The 15,235-nt window shown below is 36.1% G+C and overlaps 1 protein-coding gene across 1 annotated transcript in view; it reads left to right on the forward strand.

The window, feature by feature from the left end:
* Positions 1-15,235, forward strand: part of LOC120419469 (protein bowel) — a 67,104-nt gene that overhangs the window by 28,836 nt on the left and 23,033 nt on the right. The window lies entirely within an intron of this gene.

The raw sequence follows: 15,235 nt of genomic DNA on the forward strand, positions 1-15,235 counted from the left end.
ATCCAGCGGAGAAGACGAACATAAATCGATCAATCTTTGCGGTAGGGTTTTGTGATGGATAACTGTGGAATTCGGCGCGTCATTGGTTTTGCTTCATTCTTTGATGATGATGAATTTAAATTCTATGAAGCTTTGGACTAAACAAAATTTATACATAAAATTATTGCTTTCATCAAATCAGTCCAGAATTTGATTTTTTCCTCCTCCTAAGACCATTCATCTTCCCAAAAAAAAGTCCAACTCCTAACAAAACTTACTTGAGTTGGAGACTTTCCATTATTTGATTTGATTTACTGAGCTGATGGGATACTGAGCTGATTTAAATACCTTAAATAATTAAAATTCTTTAAAAACTTTAAATACTTTAAATAATTTAAAAATGTTAAATACTTGAAATCCGTTGAAAACGATAAATACTTTAAGTGCTTTAAAAACATTCAATACTTTAATTTCTTTATAAACTTTAAATACCATAAACACTTTGAAACATTTAAAACATTAAAAACTTTAAAAACTTTAAAAACTTTAAAAACTTTAAAAACTTTAAAAACTTTAAAAACCCTAAAAACTTTAAGTTTTTAAAGTTTTTAGGGTTTTTAAAGTTTTTAAAGTTTTTAAAGTTTTTAAAGTTTTTAAAGTTTTTAAAGTTTTTAAAGTTTTTAAAGTTTTTAAAGTTTTTAAAGTTTTTAAAGTTTTTAAAGTTTTTAAAGTTTTTAAAGTTTTTAATGTTTTAAATGTTTCAAAGTGTTTATGGTATTTAAAGTTTATAAAGAAATTAAAGTATTTAATGTTTTAAAAGCACTTAAAGTATTTATCGTTTTTAACGGATTTCAAGTATTTAACATTTTTAAATTTTTATAAACTTTAAAAACTTTAAAAACTTTAAAAATTTTAAAAACTTTAAAAACTTTAAAAACTTTAAAAACTTTAAAAACTTTAAAAACTTTAAAAACTTTAAAACTTTTCAAACTTTTAAAACTTTTAAAACTTTTAAAACTTTTAAAACTTTTAAAACTTTTAAAACTTTTAAAACTTTTAAAACTTTTAAAACTTTTAAAACTTTTAAAACTTTTAAAACTTTTAAAACTTTTAAATCTTTTAAAACTTTAAAAACATTATAAACTTGAAATACTTGAAATACATTACTTTATTTTCCCTTGTCCTCTTAAAAAAGTGAAGCATCAACAATTACTGTCTACCAAATCCAGGTACATATACCAGTTTGAACTAGTGCCAGTTCATGCAACCTTCAGCAAATGCAACACACTCCCGACTGCAAGTTCAGTGCTCAACAAGGCAGAAGCACAGCGCACTGTCTACGCAAATCGAAGTGACACTTACACGCACACGACACACAGCCCGACATGACTCTAATTGTGGTAGCACACACACACACACACACGACCTGTTACTCTCTGGGAAGAGAAGGGTTCTCCCCTCTGCTGGTTTGGTGGTGGAACTCGTGGGAACGCTATTCGCACACAAAACCACTCACGCTGGAGATGTGCGAGGTAAGATAGTAAACACTTGGCTTGGCTTTTCCCTACCCCCGAAAGCATGTTTCGTTTGGAACAGACAGCACTGTGGAGTTGTCTTTTTGGGGTGAATTTCATGCACTGGCACCTTAACTGTGTCATATTGTGGAGGAAACATAACCTTACATTTGAACAACAATTCAATTTAAAATGATTATTGAAAATTTGTTGTTAGAAGAATTCATGCGTTCGAACCTAACCTCAAAATTTTCCACCCTTCACTCGTCCAAGAGATCACTTTTTGAAATCCCATCACGTGTCAGAGTCTGGAGAGTCAGCGGCACGCCACCACCACCAGCCCAGCTCCAAACCAGACATCCAGCAGGCTAGCAATTATCTCCATCACTTGGGGAGCCTTCTGGGTTGGCCGTAGGGGGGAGTGGCCGATTGTGGTCGTGCGGCACCTCATAATTAGTGTTGGATTAGAAACCAGGTAGAGGGGTTTGAAGAGAGCTCTCGGGGGAGGAGTTCAGACAATGGCGAAACGGGTCTTTCTAGAGGTTCTTGGTGGTGGCCCCGGGGGGAGCGCAGAATCTTGCGCGCTTGATCCAAATTGATAGGGAGGCTTGATCGACGTGAACCCGTTTGATCGGGCTATCGCGTGTGCGCGAGATTGATGGGAATTAATGGTGGGATAGACCGAGAAGAAGAAGGGAGACTATGATATTGAAGAAGTTGAAGAAGTAGAAGAAAAGGTATCTTAAGAAAAATAGATAAAAGTCGAAATATAAAGTGTAGAATCCGATTTGAATTGATCAAAAGCAAAACTCAACAAAATATTTCATTATTTTGACGGATTATAGGGTAGTTACATTAAAAAAAAAAACAATTTGAACAAATTTAAGCCTTACATTATCAAACATTATTCAAATGATTCAAATTTTAAATTAAAAATTAAATTAATAAAAAAAAACTAGGTTAAATTAACGTTAAAATTGTATGGAGAATAGGGTAGTTCATTTATTCAGAAACAGATTGGAACGATCATTTATTCAAACAGATTTTACCATTATCTTGCTATCCGGTTCCAAATCTTTGAGAGTTGATTAAAAGTCTTAATCATTACAATTTTACTATGATTTTTATGGAAAATAGGGTAGTTCATTCATCAAGTAACTGATATGAAGGAATTTAGATTCTACAGAATTCAAAGATCATTCCATATATTAATCACATTTAAAAAATATAATAATAAAAATATAAATTATTTTATGTTTTGTATGAAAAATAGGGTGGTTCACTCTTCAAACTCTGATTTAAAATATTAAAAGCTTTTGATGCCAAAAAAATCATTTCAAATAATATTTGCTTTATTTAATAAATAAATTAAATATATCAAGCTTAATCATAAAAAATTTCAAGACCTTTCATAAAGAACAGGGTGGTTCAACCCCGCAATCTTTCCGCAAACCAGCTGCCACTCCAACCGATCGACGCCACTTAATCCCGCTAAAATATGACCAATTTTTATCGAAAGAGATTGTCAACTGACAGTCCTCGTCCCCGCGACACGCTGCTGCTGCACTTCGCAGTAAGCTCTGACAGTTATTTGCATGTCCCCTCCTTCCATTTTTGCGTTCAAACCTTAAGCACGCGGGGCTTCCTCGGCTTATCACGCACGGCATTTGCCGCTGACTTTCCCAAGCAATCAGGCGCAGGCAATAAACCAGACCAGAAGGAGGAAAAAGAAGCAACAACTTCGCTGCAGCACGTCCTCGACGATTTCTTCGACTTCTTTTGCTGGGATGCCATAGTTGTTTGCATTTCTGCCTTCTTTTTTCTGAAAAAGTGCACTGCGTTGGCGTTGTGGCAGCTTGACACAACTAGATTTAAAACTGCGACTTTAAGAAACTGAAAAACTTGGAAAAAGTGCAAAATTGCCACTCGTCATACATTTTTTTCAAAGAGTTATCGCAGTTCTCGCAATTTGACACACTTCATACAAAAGTTCAACAAATTTACACAAACTTAAATCCGAAATATCCAAAAACATCTTTATAATGGCAGTGTGATATTGCCACTCATCATACATTTTATCCCAAAGAAACAAAATTTACTGCTTTTGCCAGGTGCAACTTGAAACAGGTTATTGAAACTTTCACAGAATTACTCGTCTAAAATCTTAGAAATTCAAAAACAACTTTAAAAGAAGTTTGAAATTGCCACACGTCATACATTTTATCATAAAAAAAAATCAAAATTTATTGGACTTCCAAAATGCTACTTGACAATCGTTATTCAAAATTTCAACTTCAAAGGTAGTGCGAAATTGCCACTCGTCATACATTTTATCTCAAAGACACAAAATGTGTCCAATTTGTGGATGCAAGTTGACACACGTTATTAAAACATTCACAAATTCTCATTTCACTCGTATAAAATTTGTAAAGTTCGAAAAAAATATTTAAAGGCGGTGTTAAATTGCCACACGTCATACATTTTATCCCAAAGAAACAAATTTGTCAGATTTTCCGGATGCAACTTGACGCACGTCATACAAATTTTCGCTCAAAAGAAGTTTGCTTCTCGAAAGACCTTTCTGCGACAAGCCAGCACGACGCCGAAGACATTCTGTGACTTTCTGCCTTTGCTGCGACTTCTTCTGCAGCAGGCCAAGAAAAAGAGTTTTGTAATGCCAGTAAATATTGATAAATTGGCAAGATAAGGCGATATCGTTCGGGTGAAGAAAAGCAACCACGCTTTCTCGGCTGCTCAACGCTGCACTCAGCGCTAAAGGAGCAGCTACTTCTGGGTGACCCCATTTCCTGCAGAAATCCTCCTCCTCGCGAGAGTCGTCTGTATCGACTGCATTTGCATATTAATGAGCGAATCGCTCCTCACTTTTGCAGTTTGGCTTCTTGAACCAGGGGGGAAGGAAACTCAATTAAAGTTCGCACGGTGTGCTTAAGAGAGTTGCTGCAGCAGCAGCCAGAAATGTAGGGGGAGAGTTTCGTGGCAGTTAATTGGCAATTTTTAGTGGAATTTAAAATGGACGAAGTTGAAGATCGACAGGATGGTTGCCAACTTTTTTAATTGAAATCCCAAAAAACTTTGAATAACAAAAAATAAAATCTCAAAACAATCTGAATTCTGAAGTCGTTTTAATCAATATTTACGAAAAAAAAATTACGAAAGCTTAAATAGAAAAGGTTTATAAATTTTATTTAAGTATTGATACCTTGCGGCAGTGTTTCCAGATCATCATACTTGATTAATTTTTTAAGTTTTTAGCTTCTAAAAATGAAAACTTTCTTGAAATCGCTGATTTAAAATTTTTAAAATTCAGAATTGAAAATTTCTCTGAATTTCACTTAAGTTTCAATAACTCAAGACAGTGTTGCCAAATTATCAACCTCAAGGGTTCACCAGAAAAAAAGAACTGTTAAGTAATTACTCAATGATTAAAAGAATGTTGTCAAAAAGTAACTTATATTTATCTAAGTACTCATATGTGTAGACAGGGTTGCCAGATTGTCAGGACCCTTATTTAAAACGTGTTTTAAGAGTTTTCTTCTTTCTTATTTCTTCAAGTTTTTTTTCGGAATTCTTATTTTAAGATCTGGCTTCTGCAATTAGCTCTACCAGCTGCAGCCAGACTTCCAACCAGCCAGCAGCAGCCGTCGATAATTAGGTTGCTCAAATTAATAAAAAACTGCTGCTCGCGTCTTTGTGCTCCGGTTGTTAAGCCTTAAACACCGGATCAAAGTGCGCACCCTCAGCCAGCCAACCAACTCGAGCTCATCACCATTTCCCCCTCTAGGGTGGCAATGTGTAATTTAAACTAATTTCGAAAGGGCGGCGGCGTTGTCCGAACGCAATCAGCAGGATGTGCTAAAATTGCGAGTCAGCTATCGAGGCCCGGTCAGCTACCTTGGCGGGGTCTGGCAGACAAGTGCAAAGTACCCTCTTAACCACCTGTTACACGAGAGCTAATGTTACACGGCGGAACTGCATTCTGCAAGGCAGTGCCCAAGTTACGCTTGGAGGAACAAAAGAACTTGCGCTTGTCTTCTTGAAACTCAAACATTTATTCGATTTCTGCAAGGTGTAGTTGGTCGTAATTACAGAAGCACTTTGCGTGCTTTCTTTCACGAGGAGCTGCTCACTCTCCCGTGGGTTGTAATTATGCAAAAAGGGGAACGAGTTTGCCAGAACAAACATTTCGAGTAGGCTTGCATGTTCTTTGTTGGGTGAAGTTGAAAAGTTAAATTGCTCTTGTTTCAAGGGTTTTTGCTCTGCACTTCTTGATACAGTTTATGTTTTTCATTATAGACTGGGAAAAATCAATTTAAACAAGGAATTTGGATGAGCTTAACCCTAAGATTCTGTATTATAAATGAAAATCTGGCAACCCTGTTTTTTTTGTTATGATTTTGAGAAATCTATAATAACAGGTAAAATCAAAAAGACATTTGAACATGAGCAAGCTGTCTTCTCAAGAAAACAAACAAGTCCATTAAATTTGTCCAAATTTCCGGCCGACAATTCCGCCGAACCACTCGACCACGTCTATTGCTGACAAATTCGTTGAAATTTGTGCCAGTAATTGATCCATTTACGAGCGGGGTTCTCCCATTTTGAGCCAATTTGTGGTCTCGGGGAAAACCTCTCCCCGCGAATCTCTTCATGAACACACGATGATTTCCCTCGGTGGAAAATTCGCCCCGGCGAACATTACAAACGACTTGGGAACAATTGTATTACTCCGCGCACTAAGGAGCAAGTTTTTGCACCGGGAAGAAAACTTTGGCCGACTTTTCTTTTCTCGCCCTGCAGAACAAGCACAGTTCTTCATGCAAAGGACGTGCTCTGCAGGAAGGACCAAGTTTAATAACGTGGTTTCCCTTCTGCTGATGCATCGACGCAAAAGTTGTTCTCTTCAGGAATGTGGTGGTGCCGATTCTTGGGTAGAATTTTTATCGGCGGGCCACTTTCGGTGGGATGACTTGGCGCAACTTGTACGGAGATGATGAACATCATCATGCGAGCGCATGTTTCTGCTGCTGGGGAAAAGAATGAAGCGAAAAGGTTGGCAAAATTTATGACCTGCTTGGTGCTGGTGGCCAAGTTTTCTTTCAACGTCATCTTTGGGAACTTGGGGAAGGTTGAAGAATTTTGTTACGAAATAATTACACTGGATTCTTTCATAATTATAAGACTCTTGAGGTACCAGTAACAATGTGAAGGAACTCGTGTGTATGATCAGTACGAAAAGCTGTAACTATCAACCTCCAATCAAAATCATTCATTACACAATATCCACGTGAGACGCCAACATTCATCGCCCAGACGACCTAGTCGGCAAGGAAACCCCTTCATACCTAGAACAACTGCTACCTCCACTCAACAAGGTTCTGCTAACGTCTCATTGTTGTCGTGTGGATCAAGTACACAACGTCTCCCCACCACTGTGACTGACTGTCACCGTCACCTTACCAGTCAGTGGTTGCGCGTTACACGTCTCAATTCAAGAAGCAATTTGCAATCAACCGCACCATTCTCGTGGAGAGGCAGTGCAACTCCACAATGCAAGGGCGGTTCAGCCGGCAACAGTGGCATTGGCAGGTCAATTGATCTCGCTGCAGCTCGAACACACACTTCATTAATGTATCCTGTCGAAAGGGGGTTGACGACACTGGGGAAAATCTTGCGAAAAGTCTCCGCAAATCAATGAGTTCGACTCGCGACTCAATTTCTCACAGTGCCCCTTTACTCGTTGGAAATATGAATTGCAAATGACGGAATCTCGACGCAAAAAAAAAAATAAACCCTGCAAACAATAATGTGCACATGCAAAGGTACCGGCAATATCAGCTTGCAATCGATTACAGCCGAATGCCACAGGTTCGAGCCGGCAGAAATAAATCATCTCTCCGTCCTTTCCACCCTGGTGCAAAGGGTGCGGAGATGGAGGTATGGTGACAGCAACCGGCAGCTGCAGAAGCTGGCGCGACGACGACGATGACGACGGTGATGCTGAAATATATTGATTAAATCTCGCGCGAATGCACGGCAAGATACCACCCTTTTTGGAGCGTGCAATTTGCAACATTGTTGCTGGGAAGCGAGACCTTCAACGAGGAAGACACTGATCAATCATAATTTGTGTCTTGAGGGAGGTTTCCGGTGCTCTCGAAATTATGGTGATTCCTGGTGGAAACCCTTTTTTGAGCAGTTTTATTAATTTACTTGATTTTAATAGCAGAAGAACCATTTTTGAACTTTATTTTATTAAAATTTATAGCAGAGATGAGAAAAAAAGAACAAATACACTTCCAGGAAGATCTATTTGAACTGTTTTCAAAAAAAAGTGCACTGTCACCAGGGCTGCGGAGTCGGGTCATATTTCAAGCGATTCCGACTCCGACTCCGGCTTTCTGGGATTAGCCGACTCCGACTTCGACTCCGGCTCCGGCTTTCAGATCCAACCGACTCCGACTCCGACTCCAACTCCGGCCCACCAACTCTAGCCGACTCCGACTCCAGCTTTCAAAAAATGGTTGGCTCCGACTCCGACTCCGACTTCACATATTTTTAAATATTTCAAAAGTTAGTTTACTATTATTTCGAAAACATTGATAAATAGGATAATTTAAAAACTCTTTAAGTGGAAAAAACAGAAAAAAAGTGAGATTGGGAGAAAACATCGTAGGGGAGAAAGGTCCAACTGACAGATTTTATTCTCCCTCTCTCGCGTTGGATCATACGCTAGCTGAGAGCACGAACAAAATGACGAATTACCACTGATTTGTTTATCTTTTCTTCAGTGGACCTTGAAGAACTCGGGGTTACTGGACGCATCCTTTAAGTCATATAATCAGCGCAATGTATTTAACGAGATAACAAATAATCATCTTTTTTCGTAAAAACTCATGTGCGCATAATCATAAAGCAATTAAAACTGAACTTACGTCCTTTTTCTATAAGCGTAAGTACATTTTTGAAATTATCAGTACTTACGACCTTGCATCACCAAGGACGTATGTGACTTCTCCGTATGAAAAGCACATTCGACCTTTTATATGCGGGCGATATTTTTGTTTAAATTTATTTTTTGGAAATTCTGCTCGAGTAGATCATTAGTAGTGCGTTAGAAGAGTGCAACCGTGCCAAAAACTCAATTTTGGACAACTGGCGCTTACGACCTTTTGAAAACTAACCCGAGAATTGATTAATAGCTAAAATATTAAATTGTTATTTTTTTAATGATCATTTAAAGAAAGCTGGCCTTAATGATTGATTTAACATATAAATTAAAATTGCTCACTTTTAAATTGACATTTATAAGAAGCACAGTGACTATCATAGTCACCTTGTATTTTTAAATAACAATTTTAAACGAAACTATTTTTTAAAGCTCCATTGAAATTTTTAAGACGTACATGGACATCACGCCAAGGCTGAAGAAGTTTATTATTACAAATCAATGTATCTAAAAAAATCTTCGTGGTAAGAACGCTTAAGGGGTCCTTTTCAAATATCCGTGACCTAGAAAATATTTTACCTCGGAATTTTGGATTTATTTGAATTTTTAATTTTTTTATATATTTAAAAGGAGGCGCGCGATACTTCTTGCATCTCACCTAAAACGAAGCTTTATCGATGGTCGTGCGCCTCCACGAAAATATATGAAAAATCTTAAAATTGGATAAAAAACAAAAATCCACAGGATAAATATTTTCTAGGTCACGGATATTTTTTTATCTTGAAATCCTGTCCTATCCTGAAATCTTGAGATTTGTTCAACGATAATTTGCAACAATATCAAAATAGTTTGCCTAAGGATCAACATTCTCAGACACTTTTAATTTTTTGTACAAAGTTATAAACGAAATGCGCATCAAGACATAAATTTGGTCAAATTTGCGTTTAAAGGGTACATAAATATCGGCAAAAGGATGCAGTCAAAAATCGATTAAATATTTCTGACTACAAAACCAATATTGTTTTTATTTTTATTTTTTCGAGTTATGATGATACTACATACTTGGGTAAGAGCAAATTAACAGGTTATCATTTAGTGATCTTTTAAAAAAATAAAATGGTAGCGCAGCGCATGCAACTTGAAAAAAAATTAAAAATATAAGAAGTTGTATAAATAAATCTGTTTTATAGCAAAAACTTAAAAATAAAAAAAAAACATTATTTTGGTGAGATTTAAGATAATTCCGACTCTGACTCCAGCTAATAAAATTTAGCCGACTCCGGCTCTGACTCCGACTCCAGCTGTTCGAGTTTTTACGACTCCGACTCTGACTCCGACTCCGACTCCAGGCTTATGTCAAAATGAGTATACAGATTTTTTGTTGTTGTGTCCAAGTACAGTTTTGGCACTCTTTCTTGCGACTTAAAAGCAAATGGTTCTGGTTTCTATAAACAACGTGGAAATAATTCAAAAATCTCAAAAATGACTGACAAATTATGAAAAACAACAAATAAGCTAAAGATAATAATTCAAAATTGTAGAACAGACCTTAAAAACAAGATTAACACCTAAACTCCCAAATTCAAGATAAAGGGGAAATTTATAATGAAATTCCAACTTTTTCTTATGCTTGGGAGATTAGGTGTTAAAGCAGACAAAAATACTAAAAATATAATTTAAATTTCATAAAACATTAGAATTAAATAAAATCGTTTTACAAAATTTGCCCAAAATAACCAAAATGGACACAGAATTTTTTTTTGTTATTCTGTCAATATTAAGCTAACTTTTAGAATTTATTTCATTTTTATTGGTTTGAACTTCAAATGGAATTAAACCCATTGTTTGCACAAACCAGTTACCGCTTTGAGCAGATTTGTATTTTTCGCAATTCCTTTTTTGCTTTTTAACTAAGCAAACGTTAACGCTCAGGCTTCATTTAAAACGTTGATTTGTTTTTAAAATATATATTTTTTTCTTTGTTCTGTTTCTCAATCAGTGAGTTTTATTTTTGTAAAATTTCTAATTAAAAATCGATTGTTAAAAATAGTTATTTCACTTTTAAATCAGATTAAAAAAACTATCATGAAATTTAACATAAAAAACTGGTTTTTCGCATACTGTTCAATTTTGTATTATTTTTCTAAAAAATATTTTTCACCGGTAGAAATCCACAGCACTCGTAGGGCAAATTTTTGTTTAGTTTTATTTTGTATATGTAATTCAATAATTGCAATACTTCTCAAATAACCCAATTTCAGGTGGTGGAAGGTCGAACTCCTAATTTTCTATTTGACCTGTGTTTTTGCTGTGTTTGAAAAAATAAGTAAATCTAACAAAAATAGTTAAAATTGAATATTTTTTTTGATAATTCACCAGGTAAGAAAATCCCTTTATCCAATGTTTGTTTTTATTATCCTCTAAAAAACATTTAAATTAAAGATTTTTTTCAATTTCAAGGTATTTTTTTAAATTTAGGCGATATTTATGAATATTCTCTTAAATTTATGTTTGTGTTTGTTTTACTCAAGGCAATATTTTCATCGATTAAAGGAGACGATTTTGAAGATTTAGATAAAAAATTTATACTTTCAATGACAAGCAAATCATATTTTTTCGACAAAACATACAAAGAATCAAAAATATTAAACGCAAAATATTAAAAATAAAATCAATAATCAAAAATACTAAAATTTAAAAAGGTTAAAAACAAGATTTGATAGGCGTTTAAAAATTGCTAAAAACTTAAACCTTTAAAATTTTTGGATAGAGGACAGTTTCTTTTTAGTACCGATTTTGTTAAAAGCTCAAGTTTTAAAGTAATCCAAAACAATTGTCAAAAGTCTTCAAAAAAATTAAATTGTTAAAGAATAATCGAGTTGAACTGCACACTTTTTTTTTAAACGAAATTACCCCACATAATCTTCAGATTACTGTAAAATCCTATCGATTAAAGATCATCGACAAAGTTGTTTTGTAGATCTTCAGGAACATCGATTGGTCGTTTCAAGGTACCAAGTCTTGAGCCCAGCATTTTTTTTTTTAAATTTTAGCCAGTTTAATGATTTTGAAAGAATGTTGTCAGCTATTCCTACTCAAAGTAACAAATTCCTTCAAAAGACTTTAGTCCACAAAAGACATCCCCCTTCCATTAGCCCAAGCTCCGCGGCATGTTCTCCACCAGCTAATAAAATAAATTCACAGATCCCCTCTGCACTAAACGTCTCGCGCGCTACCATTCCAAGTTTCGTCTTCGAAAAACTTCCCCAGCATCAGTTCAGCCAGGCCAGCAAATCTCATCCTGGCCCCTTGGAATCTGGTGGGCCCAATAAAAGCGCTGTTTTCAGCATCATTAACACTTTCCAGCCTCTTCAGCGTTGAAGCCGGGGCTAATAAAAATAAATTGAAACAACATCTCAAGAATGTCGAAAATGACCCGGGCTCTTCTTGAACCCGTCGTCGGAGACGACCATTCAAGAATGTTTTTGAGGGTGAGGGGGTGGGTGGGAAGAATGTGTTAGATGTAGCACCCTAGCGTTAATTAATGCTGCCGGAAAAGGCTTTCTTGTGTAGTTGGTGATGCTGCCGCAGCCTACGCAGAAGAAAGTTTTTGAGGCACTCGCAGTCGCCTTCTAGTGCAGCTCAGGTACAGCAGATCTCGCAGCTTGGCATAAATTATTCAAATTAACACTTGGCTTCGCGCTGCCAGCAATTGATCTTCCTCCGGGTTCGTCTTCGTTTGCCCAAAGTATGCTAATTTTCAGTCAATAATGAGACGTTCCTCAAAGGTTAATCCTCACATGTGCAAAAACAAAACAAAAAAGCCGTCGTCGTCAGAGTCTTCACATCGCACAAGGAAACAAAACTCCTTGAGCGTGATTGCTTTTTAATGATCTGTGCTGAATTTTAATGGCAACAGCACTTCGACTTCGGTCCAAAGACACTGCCGCCAAAATCCGAGAAACGAATTTCACACTCCACTTATCTGCAGCGACGTCGTCTTCTGAAGTCGACATCTGCATACACACAGTCAGCTTTTGCCAGAGCTCTTCCCGAAATGAGTGTCTTGAACTCTGTTTTGAGACCTTAAGGTTGATTGCGCGCGCTGCAGCAACTAAGGTCTGGAATAAATTTGCATGCTGGAGAGACTAATTAAATTCGTGCCGACGCTACGTGGCGATGCTGCACAGTAAACTTGGTGAACTTGGAACTCTGGAGTTTGCTGAAGAGGTTTAGGAACTGGTTGGGAAAAAATGGAAGAAAAACAGAATGAGTAAAGAAGTCTCACCTGGGGAAGTGTTATGTGAGTTCATAAAAGCATATTCGAAAATTTATGGCAAAATAAATCATGGAAAAATAAATAAATCTTAAATGAAATTTTAATGAAAGTTCAAGTTCAAAGCTATTGATCGTATTCAGACAACTAATTTCAGTATCCCTTTAAGTAACATTGAAAATCTGCAACAAAAAGCACCTCCAAAATTCCACTGTAGCTGCCAACCCCCCTCAACAAGTGCACCACGTAGGTACTCGCACTGAAAATTCCAATCGACAAGTCATGTAAACTCAACAGTCAACAGACGACCGTCGTCGTCGTCGTGGGGAGTACCATTCGCCATACCTGGGCCATTAAATTGGTTCCGTCATTGAGTAAACACCCCGGGCTGTGATGGTCCACGTACTACGTCAATCAAGCACTGACTCGCTGTTTGATCGTGGCGGCATCACTTGGCCACTTTTGCTTTGAAGTTCTCGGGCTGGACCTCACAGCATCCACTGGATTGCTTGCGGAAGAGTGTCATCCCCTGTTTGTGTACCGCGCGCAAATAGTTTTTGGTCAAATAAGCTTTGGGACTTTTTTTTGTTGTTGTTTTCTGTACTTGCTGAGGAACTTTCAAGAAATGAAGGGGGTTGACAACTTCTCGTCACAGGTGCTCGTAACGGGACGAAAAAGCTTGGAAAATATTTGCCCAAAACGATGTTTCGGCACAATTGATAGTCGATGTCGAAAACTCAAAAAGTCGGGTTGACCCACGTGCGTGACCCAATGTTTGAACAGAGCGCGCAGTCCATTACAATTTCAAATGAACATATCTGTCTGAAATCGGTCATGGGAGACTGACCGGGAGGAATGTTTCCGAAATAGTGAGTTCCACCTCCCTGTGCTGAGAAAAGGGAATGTTCGATTGAGTCCACTGGCCGTGAACTTTTGCCCGCGGAGGATGCAATTATTTGCACTTGCAGCCCTGGAATAGTATGTTTGGCTTAAGCCTCTGCCTCCAGAGTCAACATTGTAACCGCTTGGAGGGAGGTATTAGTGTTAATCTTCCACAACCGCCGAGCGTGGGCTTTAATCTTAATCCTGGTTGATGGATGGAAATTGAATTGATTTCCATTTTTTTTAAATTTTATTTTTACCTTATAGCTTTCTTCAAAAAATCCAGGCTGGCAAAAATTAAAAAGCAGGTGACCAGTTCTACAAAATTATGACCATTTTATTTGCGCAAAACTTTATAAAAGTCTTTTCCTATTAAAAAAGAAGACATTTCTTGAGTTTATTTTTTTTAAATGGTTCAATAATCCATATTTCCAATTTTTGCTTTTTGGGGATTTTGAAGCCACTTTGAATCAGGGGTATTAAAAAACACCCAATATGCAAGAACTGAAAATTTGGTTTATTGGAACTTTTTTTTTTTAAAACTCCAAATTTTGCGTCTTTCGTTCGTCCATAAAAATTTGCCTACAAATATGACAGCCTTCCATGCAAAAATGACACCTAAATATTTTTAACTATCTATCATGTGAACGGGTTTTTTGATAAATTTGGTGTCGAAATAGGGCTATGAATCAGTAAAACAAACTTTGGCAGTGTAGCCATTTTATTGAAAAATATTCATTTTTTTGTAAAACTCTCAAAAAATGGTCAAGAATTTATTCATTTTTTTTTTGCAAAATGATATTTGAAATCAAAAAGTACTCAAATAGTAAAGTTTACCTGAAGTTTGATTTTAAAAATCTGTTTTATTTTTTTTGGTTTATTCAACTGTGCCTATGGTAGTACAAGTCTGATTTTTGTTTAACAGATAAAAAAAATGTAAGAAACACTAAAATACATTCAGAAAAAGAAAACAACTAAGGAAAAATAGGTGATTGGTTGTTTAATAACAAAAAATAATGCATTGAAAATTTTAGATTTTTCCAATTACAATATTTTCAGAGCTTAAATTTCAATACTAGCACTTAAAAAAAAAGCTTAAGATGTTAATTCCCTCACGGCGTGTTTTCTAGAACAAACTTTTCAGGAAAAAATAGTCATCGCTACTTTCAAATGTGTCTTATAGGAAATTTTCTCAGCTTTCCAATGCGCCTAAGAGCGAAATGTCTCATCGAGAAATTTCTGAGATATCTCTATTTTAAGTTTTTTGGTTTTAAATTTCTTTATTATTTATTGGAAACTTTATACTAACAGTTCAGAAAACTTATCAAATGATGTGTTTCATGTGTCATTTACTCATCAAAATGTGCAAAATAAGACAAGAAACAACTTTGTAGAAGGTTGCAAACCGCTAAACATTTTGAAAATGAAGTTTTAACCAAATTTTTGAATATATGGAATTTATTCAGAAATTAAAATCATAAAACAATGTGAAAATATATTTTTATTAAATTATTACATATATTTTTTGTGTACAAATATCACGTGTCTTCTCTGATTTAGCTTGTTCAACCAAAACTTTGGCAGGTTTGTGTTTGTTAATGGTATTATTGAATTTTA

This window comes from Culex pipiens, chromosome 2 (genome assembly GCF_016801865.2).
Source record: "Culex pipiens pallens isolate TS chromosome 2, TS_CPP_V2, whole genome shotgun sequence".
Classification (NCBI taxonomy): Eukaryota; Metazoa; Arthropoda; class Insecta; order Diptera; family Culicidae; genus Culex; species Culex pipiens.